The following is a 26,237-nucleotide window of genomic DNA, read 5'->3' on the forward strand; positions in this document are numbered from 1 at the left end:
CCTGAACAGATTTCAATCCAGAGGGCTGTTTTATTGGCAAGACATGTGTAACAGTACACGTGCCCCTATCCAGAGGAAACAATATGAAATATGAGGGAGATGACTGACAGTTTAATCTAGTTCTGAACAGCAGAGCCTAATATATTAAAACCAAATAAGCATGTTTACATAGCAAGGCAAATCCAGGGCTAATGAAAATCCTGGCCCTGCTCAAGAGTCAGGGACAGATCCCCACTGTCTAGCACAACTCTCGGGGTAACGGCTGTTGCACTGGTGTGGGGAAACATTCAGAGCTGGGCACCTGCAAGCAGGAAGTTTAACAACTCACACACCTGTTCAGTCAAAGAAGCTCAATGTATCATCCTGCTAGAGGCAAGGGATTCTGCAGCAAGCGAAGAACAAAGAACTCAAAGCCAGGATCCTGGGACCTGGGTTTCTAGCAGGTCCCATGATTTAACCACATGTTAGCCTTTAAGCAAGTCATTGCCCAGCCAACCCTATGGCTCAGTTTATACATGTGTGGAAATGGTAAATATGCCCCATTAAACCTGCATCTCTTCAACTATCAGTGGTAAATGACCAGTTTTGTGTCTTACATTTTGTTTTGTTTTTGTAATTTTCCATTGGTTGTGAATTGATAATCCTTTAAAATACAAGGAAAAAAACCCCACAAAACAACAAAAATACAAAAACAGTAACACTATTCTGGGCACTGATGAGATGAAAGAGCAAATAAAACACAAACAAGTTTCCTGAGTCCATAAACCTTATATTCCAGTGTGAAGAAAAAAACTAGTAAATAAGTAAACCAATAAAGAAAATGGTAACTTGGGATAGTGACAGGAGACATGGGGAAAAGAAACCAGGTAACAGGTCAGAGAGAGATAGGGAATGATGGGCTGCTTTTAACTGGGTGGTCCCTGAAGGGAGATCTCTGAGACAAGGATCTGAAGCCCAAGATCTGATGGGAGGAAGAGCCTGGAAGGCCTAGGTCTTGGGGAGGAGCGTTCCAGGCATCTTTACACACCAGGCACTAGGATAGATACCAGCGTTGCAAAGATTGATGTGATACAGACCCTGCCTCTGAAAAGGTCATTTTCTAATTAATACTCATAAATAATTGGAACATTTTAATGTAAGAGACTCTGGGTATTTTATTGCCCTTTTGATGTGACTACTTGTTTAAAAAAATTATTAACAGATAATACCTTTATTGAGTACCTACTGCGTGCTAGGGTTTCTTCCAAGCAATTTTCATATGCTCATAGAAACCCTATAAAGCAGGTTTGGTGATGATTATTACTATATTATTGTTAGTGAACAATAAATAAAAAGGCACAGAGTAGGTAATTTCCAAAAATCACAGTTAGCAACTGAGAGAAGCAGAAATGAAATCCCAATAGTCTGAGGCCAGACCCAGCACTCCTGACCTTTTGTAGTATACTGAAATTACTTCTTACTCTGTTACTGTGTCAGTAAATATATCCTTCCTACATGGAGTTCAGAAGGTTTATATGTTTTTTAAAAAGAAGGGTATCTTTTCATTTTGGAGCAATAAGTATTTTTTCTATGCCAATATTCAATTTAACAATTTGCAAAATGGAAAGCCATAGATTCCTCATTAAAATAATTTATAACTTGAAAAAAAGAATAGGCAAAATAAAATAAAAAGACATGCAGAGTAAAGCCTCAATATTTTATTATTAGATTCGATAGATGTAAAATTACTCTTTTCAAATACCATATGATATCACTTATATGTGAAATCTAACGATGATACTACTTGGAAGCCACACCATTTTTTTTCTTTTCTTTTCTTTTTCTTTCTTTTTTTTGGCCATGCCATGCAGTATATGAGATCTTAGTTCCCTGACCAGGGATTGAACCAGTGCCCCCTGCTTTGAGAGCATGAAGTCTTAACCACTGGACTGCCAGGGAAGTCCCTTTATATGTGGAATCTAGAATATGATGCAAATAAACTTATTTACAGAAGAGAAACGGACTCACAGACATAGAAAACAAATTTATGGTCACCAAGGGGGAAGAGGGGTGGGGGAGGGATAAATTAGGAGTTTGGGATTAGCAGATACAAACTACTATATATGAAATAGATAAACAACAAGGTCCTACTGTATAGCACAAGGAACTATATTCAATATCCCATAATAAACCATAATGGAAAAGAATATGAAAAGGACAAAAAAAATTAATCTTTCAAATTGCTGTACTCCTGGGCTTCACTGGTGGCGCAGCGGTTAAGAATCCGCCTGCCAATGCAGGGGACATGGGTTCAATCCCTGTTCCGGGAAGGTCCCACATGCCACGGAGCAACTAAGCCCATGCGCCACAACTACTGAGCCTGCGCTCTAGAGCCCGTGAGCCACAACTACTGAGCCCACGCACCACAACTACTGAAGCTGGTGCGCCTAGAGCCCCGTGCTCCGCAACAAGAGAAGCCACTGCAATGAGAAGCCCGTGCACCACAACGAAGAGCAGCCCTGCATGCCACAGCTAAAGAAAGCCCAGGTGCAGCAATGAAGACCCAACGCAGCCAAAAATTAAAAAAAAATTGCAGTACTCTTATTCTCAATTTTTGTACTTATATGGATAATCAGACATTCACAAACCACACTTTAGGGTCACTGCTTTAGACTTCTCTCAGGGTTGTGAGAACTAGTGAATGAAATGGATTTTAAAATAATTTGAAGACAGACTGAACAGCAAGCTACTTCTGAGGTAAGACGGCAGCAGTGGCATTTGGATACAGGGAGGAGATGTACTTTTCTTATGATCTAAGTGGGAAACAACATTGATCCCCAATTTCTTTTTCTGTTTTTGGCCACGCCCTGCGGCATACGGGATCCTAGTTCCCCGACCAGGTATCAAACCCATGCCCCCTGCAGTGGAAGGGTGGTGTTCCAACCACTGGACTGCCAGGGAAGTCCCTGATCCCCAATTTTGAGTCAGTCTCCTCTCTGAGATTTCCTGGGGCTCATATTCAAGAATAACACAATTAATTTATGTTTAGTCCTGCTATAAACAGAAAGTTTATGAACTAAATGAACTAATTGGTACGCCAATAGTATGTATGATATATCAAAACTTGAAAGGCAGAGAGAAATCTGCTTTACGAAGCAGTGCATCACTGTGAACATCTCTGGGCCTCTCTGTAGAACACATGAGTCCCCTCTCCCCACTCCAGGTAAGGAAGCTCCAGTATTTACCTCTAGGCCCCATTGTCACTGGCTCCTGAGATCTCTAACTCCCTGGCACTTCTCTGTCTCTTGCTCAGGCCAAGAGAAAGATGTTAAGCAGAGAATTGTAGGTGCTTGCAGTAGAGTGCTCATCAACCACCTGCACTGGAAAGGTGAGTGCTGGGGGCACATGGTAAGGGTACCTACAGCATCTGCTACAACCTTGAAGGATGAGCACATCTACCAAAGGCACGTAAAACAAAGTCACTGTCTTTACAGAGCAAAGCGGGAAGCTGGTATTGTACAGTGGACAGGTCGTGGAGTTTGGATTTGAAAGGAGCATACTTGAATGTTATCTCCAGACCTTACTGGTTATGTATATCAGACAAATCTCTTAATGTCTTTGCTTCATCCATATGTTTCCTCATCTGTGGAATGACTAGAATAATAGTAAAACTGACTTCAGAGCAATGCAAGTGAGGTCTATACTGATGGGAAATGCCTTTCAACAATCCATTTTCGTTTTTTCTATTAGGTGGTTTTAGAAAATAAGATTTCATGTTGTAAGGTCTTCAGATTTTACTTGGAAAGCTTGTTAAAAATACAGCATCCTGGAATCCATATTTAGAGTTTCTGATTCAAGGTGCTTAGTGTAACCCAAGATTCTGCATTGTTTAAAAGTTCCTCTGTGACTCTAAAGCGGGTGGTCTGTGGGCCATGCTTTGAAAAATGCTGCAATAGCATAGAAGACACAGAGGGAAGAGGACAACTGGATGTGACTGAAGGATAGGACTGAGTAAGGAGGTGACGGTCACGTGGGAAACTAAGGGGAACTTGGATTTACTCTGTGGGCAGAGAGGCAACACGTCAAAGGCTTTAAAATAGGGGAGTGATGTGATTGGTACCATACTGTAGAGGAATGCATCTGACTGCAGCACTAAGGATAGATTGGGGGGAGGGGGAGGAAGGTGAGGACTGAGAAAACTCCCAGGAGGGAGGCTACTGGAATAAACTGGAAGAGAGGAGCTCAGATCTGGCATTGGGGCAGTGAATGTGAGAAGAGAGAAGAGAAGACATGGGAAATGGGGACCCAGATGCTAATGATAGATTTTAAGAGAATGAAACAGAACACAAAAATGTGTCCACATACCGTATGCTCCTATTTTGTTTATAAATTTGTGTGTATATATGTATAAACACACACACACACACACACAGACACCATTTCCATAGAGAAAAGAGAAAAGGAAATGCAACCAAACGTTGAGTGGTTATTTGTCTCTGAAAGATAGGATATAATGGTGAGCTTAAGGATTTTTCAAATATATATTTTCTTCCAAAATGCTCTCTAATAAGCATGGATTACTTTTATGATTATATAAAAAAAGAATGTGGGAATTCCCTGGGGGTCCAGTGGTTAGGAGTCCGTGCTCTCACTGCCAAGGGCCTGGGTTCAATCCCTGGTCAGGGAACTAAGATCCCACAAGACATGCAGCACAGCCAAAAAAAAAAAAGAAAGAGGGAAAAACTTTATTATATAATTCAGGAGTTCACAAGGATGAATGAGAAACAGCCAGAGGAATATCTACATAAAGAACAAGCCAGGCTTCCTGAGGATTTGGAAGCAGATTCCGGAGAACCCTTTGGCACTATTAGTTAACTATGATATGACAATTTAGGTGAGACAGGCTTTTTCCAGCTACTACTGTCATCTCATATGCCTTTAAAATACAATTAAATAAAAGTTACTACAGGTTGATTGATGGCTGGAGTCCTGCTTGCTTGCAAAATGGGTAGAACTTGAACTATATATTTATTGCACATTCGAGGGGTGAAATGCTTTTCTATTTCTTTAATGATTTTTAACTTTAGAGTCAGATATTCCCAAGGGAGGAAAAAATCCATAGTTTTCAGAACTGACAGGAAAATATGTAAGCCTTAATAAAAATCATGCCAAGTACCATGGTGTGGTAATATATCTAAGAAAAATCCAATATATAGAATACTTCTCCTTAGATTAGCATGTTTTAATTTTGGTTGAATGAAACTTGATCGTTGATTGGAGGTGAAAAGAGCAACTATAATCCATGACCACATAATTTGGGGTAACATAGCATGGAGCTTTCAGGATTGGCACTTTTCCTTCCTTGAGTGAGCTTCTGATGAAAGTCTCATGTCATAGTGTCATCTTAGGAAAGAGGTCCAAAGCTTCCCTGGGCAGCCTAAAGCAGTCAGCTCCCCTGAAAAATCCTCACAGCGCTATTCCATTGACACCCAACAAGGGAACAGGAGACCTCATAATCTTTCCCCTCAAAGAGGAATGTCAGGCTGGCTTCAAATAGTGGAAGGGCTAGTTACCTCGCAATGTTAACAAAGGATGTGAAGAGGGGTTTTCACCGTAAGCTAGGTTGAGAGGGGGCATCACCATGATGGAGGAAGCATGGATCAGAATGAGAGCGAGGTCAGGCTCTGCTATTGTTCCCAACAAAGCAAACGGCCCCAGTCAAATTACCGAGAGAGAGAAGAGCCTGGTGCCTATGTAGGCAAAGCCTGTAAAATGGCAGAGTTTGTGTCCTAGAGAATATTAGGACATAGGTGGAAATGTAAACAAATCAGTAACAACAAACAAGCACTTCTCAAGTCAACGCTATGAAAACACTTGCTGTTTGCTCTCTACAGCCCAACAGGTCAAAATGTCTCTCTACAGTCCTGTCCAGGAAAAGCAATTCCTAAATTCAGTGACTCCTACTTCATTGACTGTGGACTTCTGGAGAGGAGCTAGGGGTTTTGCAAGGGACCCTTATACCTGTAGATATGCAAATCTTACAGAAGAAGATATAAGAATGTAGAACTACCTGTAAAGAGCATTGGTATTGCATCTCACCTGTATTTCTGTACCTACTACTACTTTTCAAGTGTATATCAATTTCACTGAGATTAATTCATAGTAACTTTGGGTATTTGATATTTTCTCACAGCACATACCAAAAATAGGTCAACTGTGGTGTGAGGGACTGTGAAACTTCCTGACACTCAAGGAGTACTTCCCTGCTCAAAAAAGCTAGGAATGCCTGCCTTAAATAATTTACAGTTATCAGTATAAGACAGTAAAAGAGCTTCTGATAACAGCTTAGAGATGTGGTTCTCAGTCTTGGTTGCACGTTCTAATTATGTGGAGAGCTCTTAAAAAACCCAATGCCCAGGTTGTGCCCCAGACCAATTAAGTCAGGATCTGTGAGGTGAGACCCCAGCATCATATTGTTTAAGCACATGTTTTTCAATTTTAATTTCTCTGAAACTGAAAAGACGCACACGGTAAACGTTTATATGCAAAAACAAGGATAGACAGTAAACGTCTCCTCCCACCTCTTAAAAAAAGATCTATTATCTTTTCAGACACTACCACTATGACCAGCTTCTTGGCAATGAAGCAGAGCTATCCAGAGCATATATAAGCATAAAAATTGATATTCTTATTGTTATATGAATTATTAACAATTATATTCACCACACATACGACAACCTCCGCTATATGGATGTATGTAGCATAAAGCTGTTAGCCCACAAGTCTACAAAGAAACAAGCTGCTAAGCTGAGTAGAATCAGCAGCTTCTAGGTTTTGTATAAATATTCCTTTGCTGTATGTTTATTAATTTTGCCATCCGTTAGGTCTCAGTGACAGACCAGCAGTAGTAAACACCAACATTTAAAAAGTACTTTGGGAGATAAACTTTAGTTTGAGAAAATTCTATCAATTATCTTAATTTTTATGCAAATGCCTGCCGCTGTTAGAATTCACCCTTGGAACTAGTTTGAGAGCCATTGCCTTGAAGGATTTGGAGAAGTGCTTGGGTGAAGGAGATAGAAATGGATAGAAGAGAGAAAGGATGATTTGTCCCAGTTCTGTCCCTTTAAATGTCCAGACCCTAAAAGAAGATGACAAAAGTCAGGTCCCAGGAGTTTCTAAGATTAATTAGAATTTGCTCAAAATCCATGTCTTTATCTTTTCATTCCTCTGGTTATCTCTGGGCTTCCCCTTTAAACAACCCACAGCACTGTGTTCCCCCTTAAGGTCATGGACAATGTCTTGTGACCGACGCATCCCTGATGCCTGGCACAGTAGCTGGTCCTGGAAAGTAAGAGTCTCAGGAGCAGAGTAATGCCAGCTATTAGCAAAAGGGGCTGCCCCTTAAGCTGCTGTGAGAAGCAGGTGTGGAGGCTTGGGAATGAGGTAAAGGGAAATCTGCAGATGTCACCAAAGAAAACGCTGTCCCAGGAATCCTTCAAGGAAAGAATATGGAAATCAGAAAACCTGGATTCCAATTCCAATGCTGGCACTATCTACTTGGCCTTCAGCTGGACAATCGTTATGGCCCTTGAACTGTGTTCTCTGAAGCCTCGGTTTCCTTAGAGACGTGGTGGGCATGGAGGCATTGTGAGAAGGCGGCCACGTGTATCAGCTGTGGCAATCTTGCCCCATTTCATTCAGAACAGTTCTGTTTTCATTTGGTTGGGAGTTTCCCATAACATCTTATTTGAAAAAAAAGTTTTCTCGCTTTAAATTTGGTTAAAATCAGATCATTTCTGAGATTTCCTCTGGCTCAAACATTCTAAGATTCTATAATTTCTAGACATAGAGAACATGAAATTAGTATTTCCAACTCCTGAATTTTAGAATTCATTTCTTCTTTGGCCTTGGAGTGAATCATTTTCTAGAAATGCCATCTGCCTCTAGAGGAATGTTCTCACGCTGGCACTCTAAGTGCATGTAGGCATAAACGCATTAATAGCTTTTCAGGATTTCCCAGGCAAATCAATCATTGTCTTTCCCGGTCAGATTTGTAAAACAGCAAATGGGATCTACTAGGGGTATGAGTGGCCCACAAAGACTTATCTCTTCCACTGAAAATTTCCAGTGAAAATCAAAATGTAGAAAATAATTTTGCTTCCCCCCAACTTCCCAGCAAGCAGAGGAAGAAGCACCACTTCACTTCATTTAAAGATAACAAATGAGAGAGATGCTATCCTAATAGGAATCAGAGGACTAAAGGATTAATTATTTCCCCTGGAAGTGACTCCCCCCCAGTAAGAGGCGATCTTTCCCTCCAGCAGTTCTCCTGCATCACCGATAATACTGCCTTATGCAGAGAAACAGTAGCAGCTGCAGTTGTCACTCTAGATTTTTAAATTCTCAGATGCTAGGACTTAGTGAAAACTGAGATTCCTGAGTGGATTGGGAGGGGCACTGGACTAGCATCTAGGACAACTGAGTTGCCTTGGTTTGACCATGTGACTTACCTGAGTCTCAGAGATGGGAATAATGATCCTGGTTCTACAAACCTCAAGGGGTCTCTGCAAGATAAGATGCGTGAAGGTTCATTATTGTAGGTTGTCTTAGTCAGCGCTTGCTACTATAACAAAGTACATAGACTAGGTTGTGTCTTAAGCAACAGACAGTCATTCCTCACAGTTCTGGAGGCTGGAAAGTCCAAGATCAAGATGCCGGCAGATCCAGTTGTCAGCAAAGTCTCTCCTCCTGACTTAGAGAAGGCCACTTTCTTGTTATATTCTCACGTTAAAGGAGAGAGATTGTGTGTTCTGTTCTCTTCCTCTTCTTAAAAGGGCACTAATCCCATCACAGGGGCTTCACGCTCATGGCCTCATCTAAATTAAATTACCTCCCAAAGGCCCCACCTCTAAATACCATCACTTTAGTGGTTAGGGCTTCAACATATGAATTGGGGCAGGGAGAGGGGTGCAGACAGTGAGACACAAACATTCAGTCCATACCAAAGGCCAAGCACTATAGAAATTAATAAACTATATGTTGGAGACTGTGGGATGATCTGATCAGCATCTATTCCAACCTCTTTCTAGGATGCCTTCCTATATTGTAGGGCCCAGAAGTTAATGACATTCCTCAGATGATCTCGCACCTGGTAGTCTGGGTGTAATTTGAGTTTTGCCAATCACACGCATTTATGAGAGACTTGAGTACGGGATTGGATGTAGTGAAGAGCCCGGGTTTTGCTTGTGCCAACTGTTACAGAAGTGGCATGGTTTTGCAGCAGGCAGCTGGATAGGTAACCTCTGGATAGGAAACACAGTTTAGTGATAGTAGTTGAAGCGGCTGCTCCTTTGTCAGCCCGGTTCTGGGGTATGGCCTCGGGAGTTTTTCTTGGAAGCTCTGCCTATAGAATTAGTTCCCTCTGTCCTCCAGTGATTCTGTAAACGATTTAACAATCGGCTATAAATCCTGCCTTAAACTCACTAGAGTCAAAAGTTATTTCAATTTTTCCTAAGTCAGTTGCTAAGGAGAGATAGGACCTCAGAGAGAGGTGGAAAGAAGTCTTCAGATTTTCAGGTTGATGTTTAAGAGATGTTTAAAAATTATGTATGGATTAAACACAGAGTGTCTCAGAACAGACTGGTGGAATCAGATTAAGGAGGTGACCTGTGGACATATTTTGAAGGTCCCTGGATGTCATACTAAAGACATTATGCCCTTAGTTTGTAGCTAATGGAAAGCAATAGATTCATGTGTGTGTTTCTGAATGGTCAGCCAGGATAAGCTAGGATTACATGCAATCCCAGAATCGTAGTGGTTTACAACAGGGGAGGCTTATTTCTTGTGCATACTTCCTACATGTCTGATACAGTTAGACTCCAGCTAGGACCCCCTAATAGAGCACCCTCTATCTGGAACATGGCAAGTCTCACAGCAAAGGGAAAGAGAAGTTAGAAAACCCCATGTGATTTGTGACAACAAGTCATGATGCCAAATGAAATAAGCCAGACAGAGAAAGACAAAGGATGCATGATCTCACATTCATATGTGGAATCTAAAAAAGCCGAGCTCATAGGAACAGAGTAGAATGATTGTTGCCAGGAGCTGAAAAAAGGCGGAGATGTTGATTAAAGGGCACAAACTTTCAGTTATAAGATGAATAGGTTCTGGGGACCTAAAGTACAGAATGGTGACTCTAGTTAAACAATACTGTGTTATATCCTCGAAGGTTGCTAAGAGAATAAATTTTATTTGTTCTCACCGCACACCCACACAGAAAAGAAAAAAGGAAAGAAAAGAAAAAGAAAAAAGGAAAACTGCAGGCAGGTCCTTCCAGCCTCTGCTTGGATATGTCACAGGACATCCCCATCGTCATTTCATTGACCAAAGCATCCCCATCGTCATTTCATTGATAAAGCCAAGCCTGACACCAGAGCAGGGAAGAATACCCCTGCCCCCAAGAGGAATGCGCAGAAACATTTTTGAGCAAAATTACAACTTGCCACACTCTGGAAGGCTTGCAGAAAAGGATTGAAGAGATGTTACTCTGTAATGACCTCTATGGGAAAAGAATCTAAAAAAGAGTGGATATATGTATAACTGATTCACTTTGCTGTACAGCAGAAACTAACACAGCACTGTGAATCAATTATACTCCAATAAAAATTACTTTAAAAAAAAAGAACCGATAGTGTTGAAGCCCTGCTAACTTTGTTTAAAAGTCCTAAAAATAATTGCACCCAGTAAAACCTAAAATAAATATTCGTACATTTTTATAATAAAAAAAAGATTGAAGAATTATCATAATAACAATGAATTCTTATTCATTCCACAATACTGAACACTTGTTATCCACCATACCTTCCGGTGCCAGAACAGAGTGGGGTCCATAAGATGGACAGGGTTTGGCTTCAAGAAGTTTTTAGGTTAATATGCACTTATTATGTGCCATGTGCTGTTATAAACGCCTTTCCATGTATTATCTCATTCAATCCTCCTAATATTGGGTAGGCCAAAAAGTTCATTCGGTTAGTGAATCCATTTTCAATAAACTTCTTGGTGAAAATGAAAAAAGTCTTTACCTGAAGCCGAACGAACTTTTTGGCCAACCCAATATCATCCCTAGTTTTTAGATTATTAAACTGAGACTTAGGGAAGTAAAATACTTTCACCAAGTCCAGACAGAATATGGCAGACCAGATCTGCACCCAGGCAGAACGCCATGTGCTTGCCCTTCGTGGTAGATCATCACTCAGCTGAAACTCTCCTAGGAAAGCATGATGGAAGCCTGTGGGCTGGAGAAGAGGCAAGGGCTGAGAGAGAGAGAGAGAGAGAGAGAGAGAGAGAGAGAGAACAAGAGGGAATACCTGGGCCTGACTATGGAAGAGATACGAGCAGTGAGGGAGCCGGGTCTCAGATAAGTTAGGACACTTGACAGATGAGTGAATGTTTGACTCATCTTTAACTAACATAAGTGCATCAGAAGAGGCTTGTTTGTGAGGGAAGATGGTGACCGCGATGTGGGACATGTAGGTTTGAGATTCCTTATGTGAGGCATCTAGATAAATTTTGGAAAAACTAGCTTGGAATTCAGGAAAAAAGTGAGGAATAGAAAGATAAGGAAATTTGGTTGTATAGGATTTTCATTGATATCATGAAGCAGAAGAGATAGTATCCCAGGCATAGATTAGCTTAAAAAGGTTGAATAGCCAGTTCTAAACCGCTGCAGCCGAAGAACATGTTCAATTGTACAAAGCAGAGTCACTCAGTGGCTTGTTTCTGTAGAAGGGGGAAGATTTCTCAGATGAGGCTCAATTTGGAAGTTACCCTCTTCCCGTCAAAATTCATTAACAGGCAGCCGGACTGGACATTTTGCAGAGTAGGTGTTACAGAGCGTAAACCTTTTCATGCTTCATAATTGCATGGATCTTTACTGCAGCTAAGAGGAACAGAAATAAGTAGGGAGGTATAGAGTTGACATATACTCTGTACTTAGTGTCAGAATTAGAAAAACATCTGGAATATCGGCCCTGCTATAGTAAGTCAATATTTGGGTGCATTAAATTATGAAATATTGACCAGGGTGGACACCAAAAATAATCAGCAAACAGAGCTGTTCTGAGGGTTGGACGGGAAGGGAAGAGAGAGATTGCTTTGAGCCACCTTTGATGAAGGCGTTCCCCTTGCCCTCATTAGGGTGAATATGAGTTAAACCCGAAAGGACTGAGGAGTCTTTTTTTTTTTTTTAATGTTGGAAATCTGCCATGTTTTGGTTCTTTGCAATTTTTCTGCTCTGTTGGTCCAGAAACCATCTTTTGTCCTTGTGGCTTATCTTCTCTTTGTTCTGGAAAGGACCCTTTTCTGTCATGTAAATGCAAGGTAAGTACCCAAATATTGCCCTTAGGGGAGCCTTGTATGTAGCAAATATAGATGCTTAAGACCAAATATTAAGTAAACTGCATAGCAATGTAAAGTGGAGGTTTTAGCAAAGAGTATCCCTGAATTGTTAAATTCTTCACCCTAAAACAGGAATAGATTGTCCTGTGCTTGAAAACTGTGGCTTGTTCTTGAGAGATGCATGTGAATTCTCACCTAAACAATTATTCATAAGAGACTGATGCCGAAACTCAGCCTCTGTGCACCGGTGCCAAATCAAATCTCAGAGACAGAGTCGTGGGTGAAGTAGAAAAGAATAGCTTTATTGCTTTGCTAGGGAAAGAGGGACACAGCAGGCTCATACCCTCATAAACGGTATGTTCCCACCCGGGGGGATTTAGTGAGGAGTTTTATAGCAATGGTTCAAGGGAGAGGTTGCTGATAAGGGTCAGGGTGTGTGCAGGGCCGCACTCCTTTAATCTGGCCTCAGGTGGTCTCTTGATGAGCCCCTGTGGTTCTCGAGGTTATCAAACTGTGACCTTCTCTCTGGAACGAAGAATGCTTCATCAAGTAGTTAACATCTTCCATTTGTTGGGGGTTTTAGTTTTGCAGAAGAGCTCAAAGATATTGCTATGTGTATCCCTTGAGGAGGAACCAGGACCCTGCCCCAAGGCTACACTATTGTTTCTTGGTGATCCTCCCTTGTCTCTGCATCCCCTCATTCCCTGATTACCAAATATTTGGTCCTGCCCTTTGGAACTCAGGGAAGGTCATGGAGGCTGGAGCCTATTTCCTACAAACAAGAAAAGGGGGACAGAGAATGGCTTTCATGCCTAGGAGCCCCACAAGGTCCTGCTCAGTTTCAAGATGAGCACAGAGGCCAGGCTATTTCATGAGATGAGCACAGACATGCTCTCTGCCCTCGGTGCTGGAGGAAACTGGTGATGATGAGGGCTGCACTTGGCACCTTGCTCCTGGGATGGGATTGTGGGTCGCCACACGTTGGGCTGCATGGCTGAATGAACCAGACTGGAAAGGAATTGTTGGCCAGATTCCATCCCAAGAGTAAGCACGTGATCCGCTTCATCTGAAGGTCAAGGATTCTTACAAGAGGCTAATCCCAGGGCGTGAACAAGGTAAGGGCAATCCTCTTCCTCTCCCTTGGATTGTGAATACTTTGAAAGCAGAAACGAGGATCTGTAGCCTAAATTCCAAGAAAAGTTGTCTGGAATCTATGGAAGCAAAGACTGGTCCTTCCAGATGCAGTTGTAAGTTTCAGTCTGTGTGGCACTGCTGCTGTCCCCCAGTTCACAGCCAAGTCTACTTAGAAGTCCCACCCGGGGTGTCTCAGGTGTGCTGGGAGGGTTACCAAGAGCACTGCCAGTAATCTCCAAAGACCAGTGGGGATTTCAGCAGCCGTCTCCATCAGAGGAAGCTGTGACCAGCAGAGTAGCCGTCCCAAGAGGGCAGCAGCCACAGAGGCCCCTGGGAGGGGTTGTGCCTTCTTCAAACTCATGCAAAGGTCACATTAGCGTGGGCCAGCCCCAGCCCTGCCTCCTTTGGTGGGGAGAACCTCTATCGCAATCTTGTCCAAAGATGATCTCAGGGGTCCTTCTATTTCACACCAGGAAAGCAGTCAGCAAACAGTCTACAGCTTATCCTCTCTAAGGATGCAAAAAGGACTCAGCTCAGATACTAAGTCTCCCTGGTGGAGGACAGGGTGGGGAGTCCAGCACAGCCCATCTCTTTTCTAACCCCAGTGATCTGTAAATCACTCCCTTCCTTTCAGAGTGAATGTCAGCCGAACACCCCTACAAGGAATATACCCGAAAATGCCATCTTTCTGAAAACACTTCAAATGGCAAAATAAAATTATAGACTCATGTCTCCTGACCTTCACATGACTCGAGATGTCTTTACTAGTTCTTCTTTCTCTTTTTATTCTAAATCAGTGCTTTTTTTTTTTTTTCTTGGTTCTCAGACTTTGCATCCAATAATTTGGCACAAGGTATTTGGAATCTTTTGTTAAATCATAAGTTTCAAGCCAAGCTATTAATAATGTATCATCAGACAAAGCACCAGAACAGAAACAGCTTGAATGGAACACTTAAATGATCTTCCAGGAAGCAAGATTGTATTTAAAGTGAGAGTTGTATTTGAGGCTTTCTACCCATTTCAGCCAATGTGCTTGCTCTTTACTTACAAGCACTTGCGTGCATCTCTCCACGTGCTTTTTTATTCTTTTTTTCAGTTTTTTGGCCGTACCGCATGTGGCATGCAGGAAACTTATCCGACCAGGGATTGAACCCACAGCTCCTGCAGTGGAAGCGAGGAGTGTTAACCACTGGACTACAAGGGAAGTCCCTCTCTGTGTGCTTTTTAACAGACTTAGGTCTGGAGAAGCAAGCAGGCAAGTATAACGGAAGAAACCTTGGTTAAAGATGAGAAAACTTAGACTATTTACACTTTGTTCCGGGGCCTTATTATTGTTTGACTTTGAACATGTCAATTAAAACTCCTACTTTCCATTTCCCGTTACGTAAAAGTAGTATTATTTAAAGATATAAAGATAATAATCTGAAAGAACTTTGAAATTATAAAGAGCTTTCCAGTGAAAGGCATTAATTCCTTCTTCATATGGTTTATTTACTATAATCCGTGGGAATGCTTCCACTGGCAGGAATCTGGACTTCATTTAAACTGAACTTCCAAAGGATCCCAAAAGCAGTTGGCCTTTCTTTATACTATTTGGCATCAACATCAAAAAAATGTGCACACAATAAATATTTAACTTTCAAGTCATATTTTTCTTCTGATGTTTATCATCATTTCTGGGAGGAAACGTTTAGACAATGTTTTATCCTGGGTTCCCAGGTGATAGAGCCGGAGGCAAAACGTATGGACTAATATTTATCAGAGAATACGCTCCCCAGGGAGCAGGAATGGCGGCAAGGGCAGCCGAGTGGGGGGCGGGGGGCGAGGGGAGAAGTCACCAAGCCCCCAAGCCAGCCGCCACAGGCTCCATCTCAAGGGACACTTTTCTGAGAGGCCTTTTGGAGGACGGACACTCGAGGTGGTCCACTATGTGCGAGAGAGAGGAAGAAACTATTGCTTCTTCGCTTCCATTTCTCCTTGGTCAAAAGTTTGCATCTCAGGTTGGCGTTAACTCCACCACACTGGCAGTCATGCCTGCCTGAGTGGTCCAAGCATCCTTAGCCCTGCCAGGAGGAAGCCCAGCCCAGGCAGTGCTGTCAGGCTGCACCTGTGCGAAGTCAGGCGACAGCAGCCTCTGGGGCCAAACTAGTGCCCCAAAGCCCCAGTGGAAGGCACAGCTTCGAGGATCTTAAAAGGTGCTTAAGAGGTGTCAGCTCAGAACATAATATTGAAGTATTTCAGGGATTACTTTACTTTGCAAAAATATCCATTTGTGTTTATTTTCTCTGTCACTTTTCATAAGAATAGAGTCAAAAGCAATCCATCAAAATGGCACACTTAGGAATTCTTAGCATCTGTAGATGCTGAACGCTAAAACTACTGTCGACTGAAAAATAAATGCACAACTTAAAAGGGAGAATTATGTTTTATTCGACAGACTCCCTGAGGAGCTAAGCCTGGGAGGCAGCCTCTCAGACAGCTCTGAGGGACTGCTCTGAAGCTGTGGGGGAGAAAAGCCAGTGTATAGAGGAGTTTTTGCAACAAAAACCACGAGGTCAGAACATCAAAACATTACTGTTAATTAAAGAAAACTAGACATCTCAGGTTAATGAATTTAGGGCTTTTCTGTGTATGGGAAGATGCAAGAGTCTGGGTTCACTGAAGTCATCCCTTTGAGATGCATCTTAACATCTAGGGCCAGTACCCTGCTTTTCTCCATCCTGAATCCCTGCAGGGTGCACCACTGGGGGTGGCTGCAGTGGCTGGCTGATGGCTTCATGGCCCCAACATCCTTTGTTTACTGATATGGCAGGTGACATTCTTCATCCATACCATCCAGCCTTGACTCTTCCAGATTCTGTGCCCACGTTTGTGGACAGTGGCCCTTCTGTCTTGTCATTCATTCATTCATTCAGCAGATATACTATTGAGCATCTACTCTGTTGCCAGGCTCTCTTTTAGACTCTGGAGATACAGTGATGAACACAGACAACTCCCTAGCTCTTGTGACACTATATTCTGATGGAGGAAGCTGTTAATAACCAGGTAGGCTAAAAAAAAATAAGTAACTTCAGATGAAGAGGAGGGATACGAGAGAAATACAACAGGGTGATGAAATAGTCTTGTAGGTTCTGTGACTCTAGATCTGGCTTAATTTTTTCATGGCTGGCCACTGGTTTTAAAGTCTTGCTATAACTACAAGAGTATATGGCCTGTGAACTCCTTCACGCATTGAGGGGAGCTTTTATCTTCTCTTCCTCAGTGTCTTCCTCAGTGCCCGTTTTAAGCATGACTGTTAATAAGAGATACGTCTAAGTCCAACAAACAATGTCTTCTTGAGGATTGGTGAGATGATCATTTGAGGCATAAGAAACCTTCTTTCATCACCCCCCTCCCCACATCACATGATGCCTGCAGGTTCTGCCCAGGAATGTTCCCTAGGAGGTGTTCTGTCGTAAAAGTTCAATGGCTTCTAAAGTAGAATTTGGCCTGTCCATTTTAACCAGAAGTTTGTTCTTGTATTATTAGATCTAGATATATATTTGGAATAAAGACTGTCACAACCCAATTCCAAATAAGCTCCATTTGTAAACTTTGTTATTTTTCACCCCAGTGTATTCCTCACACTCTCAAAGGAAAGAGAAAAAAGAGAAAGCAAAGCTATATAACCAAACAGGATTTTTAGAAGTCTTTCTGGTTTTGCTGTATCCACACATTATTGGTCAGAATAGGCTAGCTTATGCTGCAGTAACAAATAATCTCAAAATCTCAGTAGCTTAACATACCAGAGGTTTCTTTCTTACTCACAAAACATCTGCTGTGGGTCCATATAACTCTTTAGAGCAAACTTTCCTTCGTATATGACTCAGCAATCCAAGCCGTGCATCTCAACAGGAGTCCTACTCAAGCACCAGGCAGCTTTTCCATGCCTTGGCCTGGAGATGACACACATCATTCCCAACCACTGCCCATTAGCCAGAACCAATCATATAACCTTGTCTACCAGCGAGGATGCTGGGAAACGTGGGAGAGCAACGTGGGAATGTTTGCAGAACCCCACTGTCTCTCCCACACTGGTCACTATGGGTATCAAGGAAAGAACACACAAAGCAGGAGGTGTTCATGGGCCCTTTGCCTGCCTTACTATCCTACCAGCGTCAACTTAGGGGGTCCTGTGAGGTTCTTACTCAATTTCACACAACAGGTAGAATTAGTTGGGAAGGACACCTGGCAGAGTGTCTCACCCAGATTCTGCCACCACCACCCCCATCCATGGTTATGGCTATTATTTCTCCTTGAAGTTGTGATTTCCACAAGACAGCTCACCCAAAGTACAGATGTTCCCCCGAAACTGTTTAAAATACTTTCATGACAAGTTCTGGAAATAAGGCCAAAAACATGTGTGCCAACAACCCATTTCAGTCATTTTGTGAGATGGTTATGAATGTAAGCACGTCGATTTTTATTTTGTTTTACATTTTGCTCGGATTCAGGGGGGCCAGATACCATGATTTGATATTCACCTTGGGAAAGAGGAGCCTGGCATCTGGCAGGTTCTGCTGTGATAGGAACAGACTCTGCAAACTACTAAAGACCCTCCTTAGGGTCCTGCTCCTGTAGCTGAGGGAAGAGAATAGAAACTCTGTGTGTGTGTGTTTGACAATGTGAACAATGAGCATCCCAGTCTTCTTTTCTTTTGTCAATTCTTCCGACAACATACCTCCAAATTAGGATGGTAAGCCCTAATCAGAAACTTCTGGAAAAGAAGTGGATTGGATAAGGGAAGAGACGGAGGAGAGAAAGTATGCCCATTCTCTAGTTAGTGCCTGCCAAAATGTTAACAGGTCATTTTATTCTCTATTTTCAGGCTCTCTTGAATGTTTTTCATTCATTCATTCAACTAATATTAGGGACCAGTCTTGGTCCCTATGAAAAGCACTGAGGAATCAGTGATGGGAAAAATGAACCCCTCCCTTGCTCAAGGAGGTTCAGTCTAGTGTGGGCACCAAGCAGTGTACAGATCACTACAGAAACAAACCTATAACTTGCCAATTGTGGGTCTGTGCTTGTTTGTTCTCGAAGCTATTTTCTGCTGTTCCCCTGATCTGCTGCATTTCCTCCACCCTCTGGCTTTCTGGTCAGTTCAGCCGACAGAAGGCACTGGCAAGACTGGAGGGTGGGAGGAGGGGAAAAGCCACGAGCTTCTCCTCCCTCACCACATTTCCTCCGGACAGCCCTGGCTATGGCTCTAACTCACACCCTGTGGCTTCCCCCCCCAAGTTTCCAGTGCCTCCCAGGCCTCCCCAGCTCTTCAGCTCTAATAATATTCTTCTTCATCACCCCTCCAGACCCAAGGATGGCAGGGGCTTCCAACAGTCATCTCCCCCGTGTTTAGCATCTCTGGAACCATTCTTCATTAAGTTTCCTCCGGTATGGGTTTACTTCCTGTTTACTATTATTACTTCCATAATAGTAAACACTGTGATGACGGCCCCCCAAAAAGGTATATTGTGACAAGAGAATATATAATGAGGACTCTGTCATTGTCGTCATGGACAGAGGAGGCTTTTTGGAGGAAGTGACATTTGAGCTGAGATTTGAGGGCTGAATCAGAGTTAAATAGGCAAAGGATGTGGGTAAGAGCGTTCCTAGGAGAGACAGCAGCCTGGGCAAAGGCCCTGAGGCAGAGGAGCTGAGAGCCATCTAGAAATGGAAATAAGGGTAGTGATACCTGAGTATAGGGGGCAGAGAGAGGGAGTGTCATAGGATGGGGCCGCAGAGTTAGGAACAGACTGGATCACACAAGCCCTACAGACCATGCTGAGGACTTCATCTGACAATGGGAAGCAACAGAGAGCTTTAAGCAAAAGAAGATGCTATGCATTTTTAAAGGACCACTCTGTCTATAGTGCAAAGGGGATGAGAGAAGCGGGTGAGAGTGGATTTGAAGAGTCTGCTTAGGAGGTACTGCAACAGCTCAGGCAAAAGGAGATGGCAGCTCTGGCAAAGGATAGGATTAGAAATGGAGAAAAGTGGATGGACTCAAGAGATATTTAGGAGAGCAATCGACAGGACCAGGTGACTGATGAGTTAGGGAGAGGTGACGGAGAGAGGGACACCAAGGATGACTTCTGGGGTTTGGCTTACACAGGTGGGTGGATGGATGGTGTGCCATTCACCAGGACAGGAAACACTGAGGAGGAATGGGTTGTGTGTGCACGTATGGGGTGAGGAAATGGATCATGCGTTTGGTTTCGCTCACATTGAATTTAAAGTGCCTTAGCGGTATCCAGAGGCATTTGTCTCTAGTAGGCAGCTGGATAGATGGCGCTGGAGCAGCTCCATGGCAGGTTGGATTATTGTTCCTAATTCTTCACTCCCCTGGAATAGGATTTTACACCCACATCCTTTGCCACGTAACTTCGAAGTGACTCTCACAGTAGCCTTGGCCATGTAACTGTCTATGATCAGTATAATATTGGTGGACGAGATGTAAACAGAGACTTTAAATATGCTTTCATGTTTGGCTTTTGATCTTCCATGAGCCGTTTCAGGGAGCCCCTGGCCCTCCAGCCTAAGCCGCAGCATGAGGCCATGTGGAGCTGACCTGAACACAACCCGAAGCCTGGGTCCAGCCTGACCCAGCTAAGCACCGCCTTGCTTAGCTGACCTGAAGAACTGTAAGCATTGCTGTAAAACACTGAACTTTTGAAGTTGTTATGCATCAGAAACCGAAGAATGTTGTTCAAGGGCAAGGACCAGACAGTCCTCCCAGGGATCACAACCATTATGGAATCTGGGGGCACGTTCATTTCGGATAAAGCTGGACCAACTTTTCTTTGACTGCCCCTCTGTCTTCTGGCCCAGGTAGTTCACCTCATCTGAATATCTTTAACCCCTCCTTCTGTTGCGCTCCAACTAGGTTGATAATCATGTACTTGGGTTCCAAAACTGTGTCACTGGGTTCGCTCCCAAACCCTACGTTCTCTATCCATCTTTTCTTTAAATATTTATTTGTCTGCGCCGGGTCTTAGTTGTGGCATGTGGGATCTAGTTTCCTGACCAGGGGTTGGACCCAGGCCCCCTACATTGGGAGTGCAGAGTCTTAACCACTGAACCACAAGGGAAGTCCCTCACTATCCATCTGTTGACATCTATGGTACATTCTGACTCGGTATGTCTTTGAGTGGCAATGGCTATGCCTTTCAAAAATTTGCTCTTTAAATAGGACCTTCAATGCCTTGGGCCAGAGTCAATCAGAATATCCTACTATGTGGATTTGACATCTTTGCCAAGGGAAGGCTTCATCTATATCACAAGCGTGACAGACTACATCCATCAGTGTGGAAACCATGCAACTTTTTCCAAATGAGAGTGGAAGGCCTTGAAACAGGATCTTTTCTGAAGGCTCAATTCACGTTTCTTGACAGGAGGAGGAGAAGGTGAACATCTATGTTATGCACGTTGCTTCATTGTTCCTCCAATTGGAATTTGCTCCAGCTTTTTTAGCTCATATTCTCAATCTCTTTCTTTCTCTTTCTCTCTTTCTCATTCCTTTCCTCTCTCTCCACCTAGTCTCTGTTCATTAATAAAAGCTCTCTTTACTTAGTTTGGAATAAAGGAAACACCTTAAAATATTTAGGTAAATCTCTTGTCCCGTCCTGTGCTAATTCCTTATATTATTCATTACCATAACAGAAGTTTATATTCATTTCCTTTCATTCCGCCGCTTCTCTTTGTGTTTGAAGAATTCTCTCATATCCATTACATTCTGTAATCTAACTCTATTTCATAAATGACTCCCTTCATCTTTCAGAGGACTGTCTAATGAGTTTTTCCCTTTCTCCACTTTAAATCAACCTGCAATGATGTTTAAGACCCACAATGGTTCTAATGCAAAGGTCAGGAAAGACCTCATGGCATTCACAGCTTCTTCACTGAGTATTTCAAAGAGTCCCCAGGTAGGGCTGGAGGACCTGGGTCCCAGCCCCAGCTTGTGCACTGGGTAGATTTGTCACCCTAGGTAATGTTCTTCTTAGCTTTAAAATAGAGATAATATCATGCTATTTAGTGTACGTGATTGTTGAACTAATTAAACTGAGCAAGAAAAAATTTTGATATGTTTAAATATCAGGAACTGTAGCTGTTAGGAGTGTTTTGGGGGTAAAAGAAGCAAACAACGCAACTCACAGTAACTTTAAGAATTGGGTTTATTTTTCTCGTAGAACAAGCCTAGAGTAGGCGATCACTGGGGTTGGTTCAGGGATCAACAGGCTCCTCTGCCCCCTTTATCAGGAGAGCACAGACTTCCCAGAACAGTGCACCCTATACAGACTTGCACTCATTTCTCATGGGCTAGGCGTGGGTCATATGGTCTCATCTAGCTCAGCGGAGCCTGGACTATTGAGTATTTGGAAGTCAGCAAATGGCAAGAAGCAGAGAGTTGAGAATATTGGGGGCGACGGGGCGGCGTGGGGGAGGGATTATTTAAAGTTATCTGGCACAGAAAGCTTTGAATTACAGCCACATTAATGCACCCACAATTCTGGTACTAGTTCCAGTGTGTGGGTCTTCTCCCCACACCAAGCAATTCTCTGACACCAGCTGGGTGTCCTACAATTCAATTCAATTCTGACACTGTCTACTTGGAGATAGCATCATATCCCACAGGTTAAGGGCTCAGTCCCACGAGACTGTCCCCCAGCCCTAGGATGTCAATCACCAAGTCCAGGTTGTCACCTGTGCTTCTGACTGTCTAGCTATAGACTGGAGGTTCCAATGACCCTCTCCTTGGGTTTGATTAATTTGTTAGAACAGCTCCCAGAACTCAGAGACACATTTTACTTACAAGATTACAGGTTTGTTATAAAAGGAGCAGCCAGGGCTTCCCTGGTGGCGCAGTGGTTGAGAGTCCGCCTGCCGATGCAGGGGACACGGGTTCGTACCCCGGTCCGGGAGGATCCCACATGCCGCGGAGCGGCTGGGCCCGTGAGCCATGGCCGCTGAGCCTGCGCGTCTGGAGCCTGTGCTCTGCAATGGGAGAGGCCGCAGCAGTGAGAGGCCCGCGTACCGCAAACAAAAAAATAATAAAAGGAGCAGCCAGATGGAAGAGATGCATAATTGCAGAGTATGTGGGGAAGGCGCACAGAGCTTCCATGCCCTCTCCAGGCACGCCACTCTCCCCAAATCTCCATGTGTTCACCAACCCAGAGCTTCTCTGAACCCCATCCTTTTGGTTTTTATAGAGGCTTCATTACAGGGGCAAGATTAATTAAATCACTGGACATTGGCAATTGATTCAACCTCCAGTGCCCCTCCCCTTCCCAGAGGTCTGGGGTGGGACTGAACCCTCTAATCACACGTGGTTGGGTTGGCCCCTCTGGCAACCAACCCCCCTCCTCAGATCCTTTCCAAAAGTCACTTCATTGACATAAATTCAGGTGTGGTTAGAAGGGGTTTGTTATGAATATGAAGACACCTTTATGGCTCTTTTCACATGGGAATTCCAAGAGTTTTAGGAGCTCTGGGCCAGGAAAGGGGGTGAAGGCCAAATACATATTTCTTATTATAGATCACAGTATCACACACCTAAGACTTCCCTTTTGAGACGGTGCATTGCTTCCATAGGTACAAAACCTCTATTTATCCAGAGAGAGCAAAAACCAGAGAGGAGAGGTTATGTCAGTCGTGAGAGCCAAGTGCACTCTGTGTGTTTTCCTTGGGGCTGCCTCTCCCCCCAGATCTAGATTACGGCTCCAAGGAAATCAGGAGACTCAGTCAGCTTCCTAAACAGAAGTTCTCCATGCAGAGTGTTCTTCTCTGGCTCTCAGTTATTTAACCCAGTGACTCAAAGTCCTGGCTCTAGAGTCAGATGGGCAGAGGTTTAATTCTGACTGCCCTTTCTAGTTGCTGATCTTAGGCAAGTTAATGTTTAATACCCTCATGTTACTCACTTGAAATGGGAATAACCATACTACTTACCTCCTTGTACCACTATGAGGATTAAATGGAAAACACTAAATACAATGGCTGACATATAGTAACCACTCAGTAAAGAGGATCTATCATTAATATTAGAGGTAATAGTAAAAGTTTTCAAATGTACAGATTCCCCAACTCTGTCCCAACTTTACCCCAAAGATCAACGTTAACAATAAAAATTAGACTGAATAATGATCTTTTATTTGCCTCTAAAATTAAGTCACATGATCTCTTGCTGAAATCCATCCTAGATTCTCTGTACCTGTTACTGTTAGAATGACAAACCCTCCCATATATTTACTAAGGCTTATAAAGAAAAAAACGATGCCATTCTCGAGTTTGGTGATCAGTCCTAATTATGTATCCAGTAAGCTCATTGGTTGCCTGAGGTAGTATCTTGCCAAATCCAATTTGCAAAGACAACAGCTTTATAGACATTTCTTTTTATCTTGTTCGTAATATTGCCCATTAAATAGAAGATGTACCGTGCCAGGTCTTGTTCATTTCAAAGCAAATTATAGGAGGTGATTCAACTGTGCACCAGGAGAAAGAGTCCAGTGTTTCACCAGCAGGGCCACAAAATTAGACGTCTGCTTCCTGACAGGATGACAGATCAGAAGAATTGAACATTGATGAATCTTAATGCTGTCATCTACCACAGTGTTCTTCAATTATTTCTTTGTGAAAGAATGACTAATGATAATTCCTACTAGAGGATCATTTGCATATTCAAGCTCAAGTGTTACCCGGAAGAGAAGAGAATGTCGATTTGTTGAGAGGACAAACTCCTTCCCTCCAGAGTAAAACGATTCTTTTCCACATTAGGCTTGCTACTGAAACCCAGGGAGACAGAAAATATAATTCAGGAGCTGAGTCCAAATCTATTTTCTCATTTCCAAGAACAAGAAAAAACAGTATCTTTTTCTCCCATTTTAGACTAGATTTTTTTTTTTTTTTAATGTGCTCCGCAGTTGCCATTGTTCATAGGGGAAAAATGATCTGGATACAATTGGCCGAATCAACTCCTAATTCGAGGGCCTAAGGGGATGACTACACGTAGTGTTACCCACACAAGTAGCAGCTGACACCAGGGTCCTTTTGAAAGTGCTGCTCTTGACATCAATGCCAGGTAGGTGGCCCTGGAGACTTCAGACTCCAGGGACCAGAGAAGCTGAGCCGTTGCATCTGGTAGAACCAATCGCGGCAGCGCCAAAAGCCTGTTCTGTCCTCCAGATGAACAAGCATCAAGATATCTGTCCTTCCTAGACCGTGAGCAAGATGCTGGCCAAGGTTGCCACCTTCCAAAAGGAGACAGTTGGAAGGAATGAACCCGGGCTATGCCAGTCTGATTTGTTAGACTGTTTGATCCCAGGAACAGATCAGGAGAACTTGCTGCTGCTGCGAGACTGCACATGGTTCTTCCTAATTACAGGAGGAAACAACGAGCCAACGCGAGGTAGAAGAAGCAGCAGCATCCTCTAGCGGGCTGCATTCTACTTTCAGCTCTCCCTTGGCCCGCATGAAGCCAGTCCTCCTCTAGACAGTCAACAAAGTCCACTTGGAAGCAGTGAGTGGAATGTGCAGGATGGATAGGAAGTGTCCACGTGGATATAGAGGAGAGCGAGTTTCTGGTAGAAAGAGTCTCATGAGTCAGGCCCACGGGCTTGAAACAGCACTGATGCTCGTATCAGTTTCCTAGGGCAGCCATGACAAAGTACTGCGAGCTGGGTGGCTTAAAACAACAGAAATCTGTTGTCTTACATTTTGGGGGGCTAGAAGTCTGAAATCAAGATGTTCTCAGGACCATGCTCCCTCTGAAGCTTGTAGGGAAGAATCCTTTCTTGCCTCTTCCAGCTTCTGGTGCTTGCTGGTATCCCCTGGCTTCTGTCCGCATCACTCCAATCTATGCCTCCACCGTCATGTGGCCCTCCTCACGTGTCACTCATGGCCTTCTAATAAGGACACCAGTCACCAGATTAGGGCCCACTCTAACTCAATAGACCTCATCTTCCCTTGAGTACATCCACAATGACCTTATTTCCAAGTAAAGTCACATTCACACATTCCAGACCTCAACATTTCTTTTTGGAAGACACAATTCAACCACAACACTGGCACATGAAGAACAAATAGGAAGCATCTAAGTGAACACAGAGGAGAAGATATTTCTTTCTTTTTAAAAAATATTTATTTATTTATTTGGTTGCACAGGGTCTTAGATGCGGCTGGTGGGCTCCTTAGTTGTGGCATGCGAACTCTTAGTTGCAGCATGCATGTGGGATCTAGTTCCCTGACCAGGGATTGAACCCAGGGCCCCTGCACTGGGAGTGTGGAGTCTTACCCACTGCACCACCAGGGAAGTCCCAAGAAGATATTTCTGATAGAAAGACTATCATAAGTCAGGCCCAGAGGGACTTGTAACACCATGATGCTTGTACAGAAAAACAAGCAGTGCAGTAGTCTGGGTTCCCCTCCTTCCCTCTTCCCTCTCATCAGCCCCTTTCTTCTCCTGTGCTAAGACGTATAACACTCATGATTACTCACCCAATGCACATATAGGGGTCAGTAATATAATCACAATAGACCAGCCCACCCTTAACATTCGCTGGGCTCAGGATAAGACGGCAAAGTGACCCACATGGCATGTGTCTAATTATTTAAAGTCATATTTCATGCTACAAATTGTCAAATAAGTTATATTCTCCTCTTTTGACAAATACACCTTCATTACTATGAACTTTACA

Source organism: Delphinapterus leucas, chromosome 8, assembly GCF_059928025.1.
Source record: "Delphinapterus leucas isolate spDelLeu-1000000601 "Yukka" chromosome 8, BTC_Dleu_Yukka2, whole genome shotgun sequence".
NCBI lineage: Eukaryota > Metazoa > Chordata > Mammalia > Artiodactyla > Monodontidae > Delphinapterus > Delphinapterus leucas.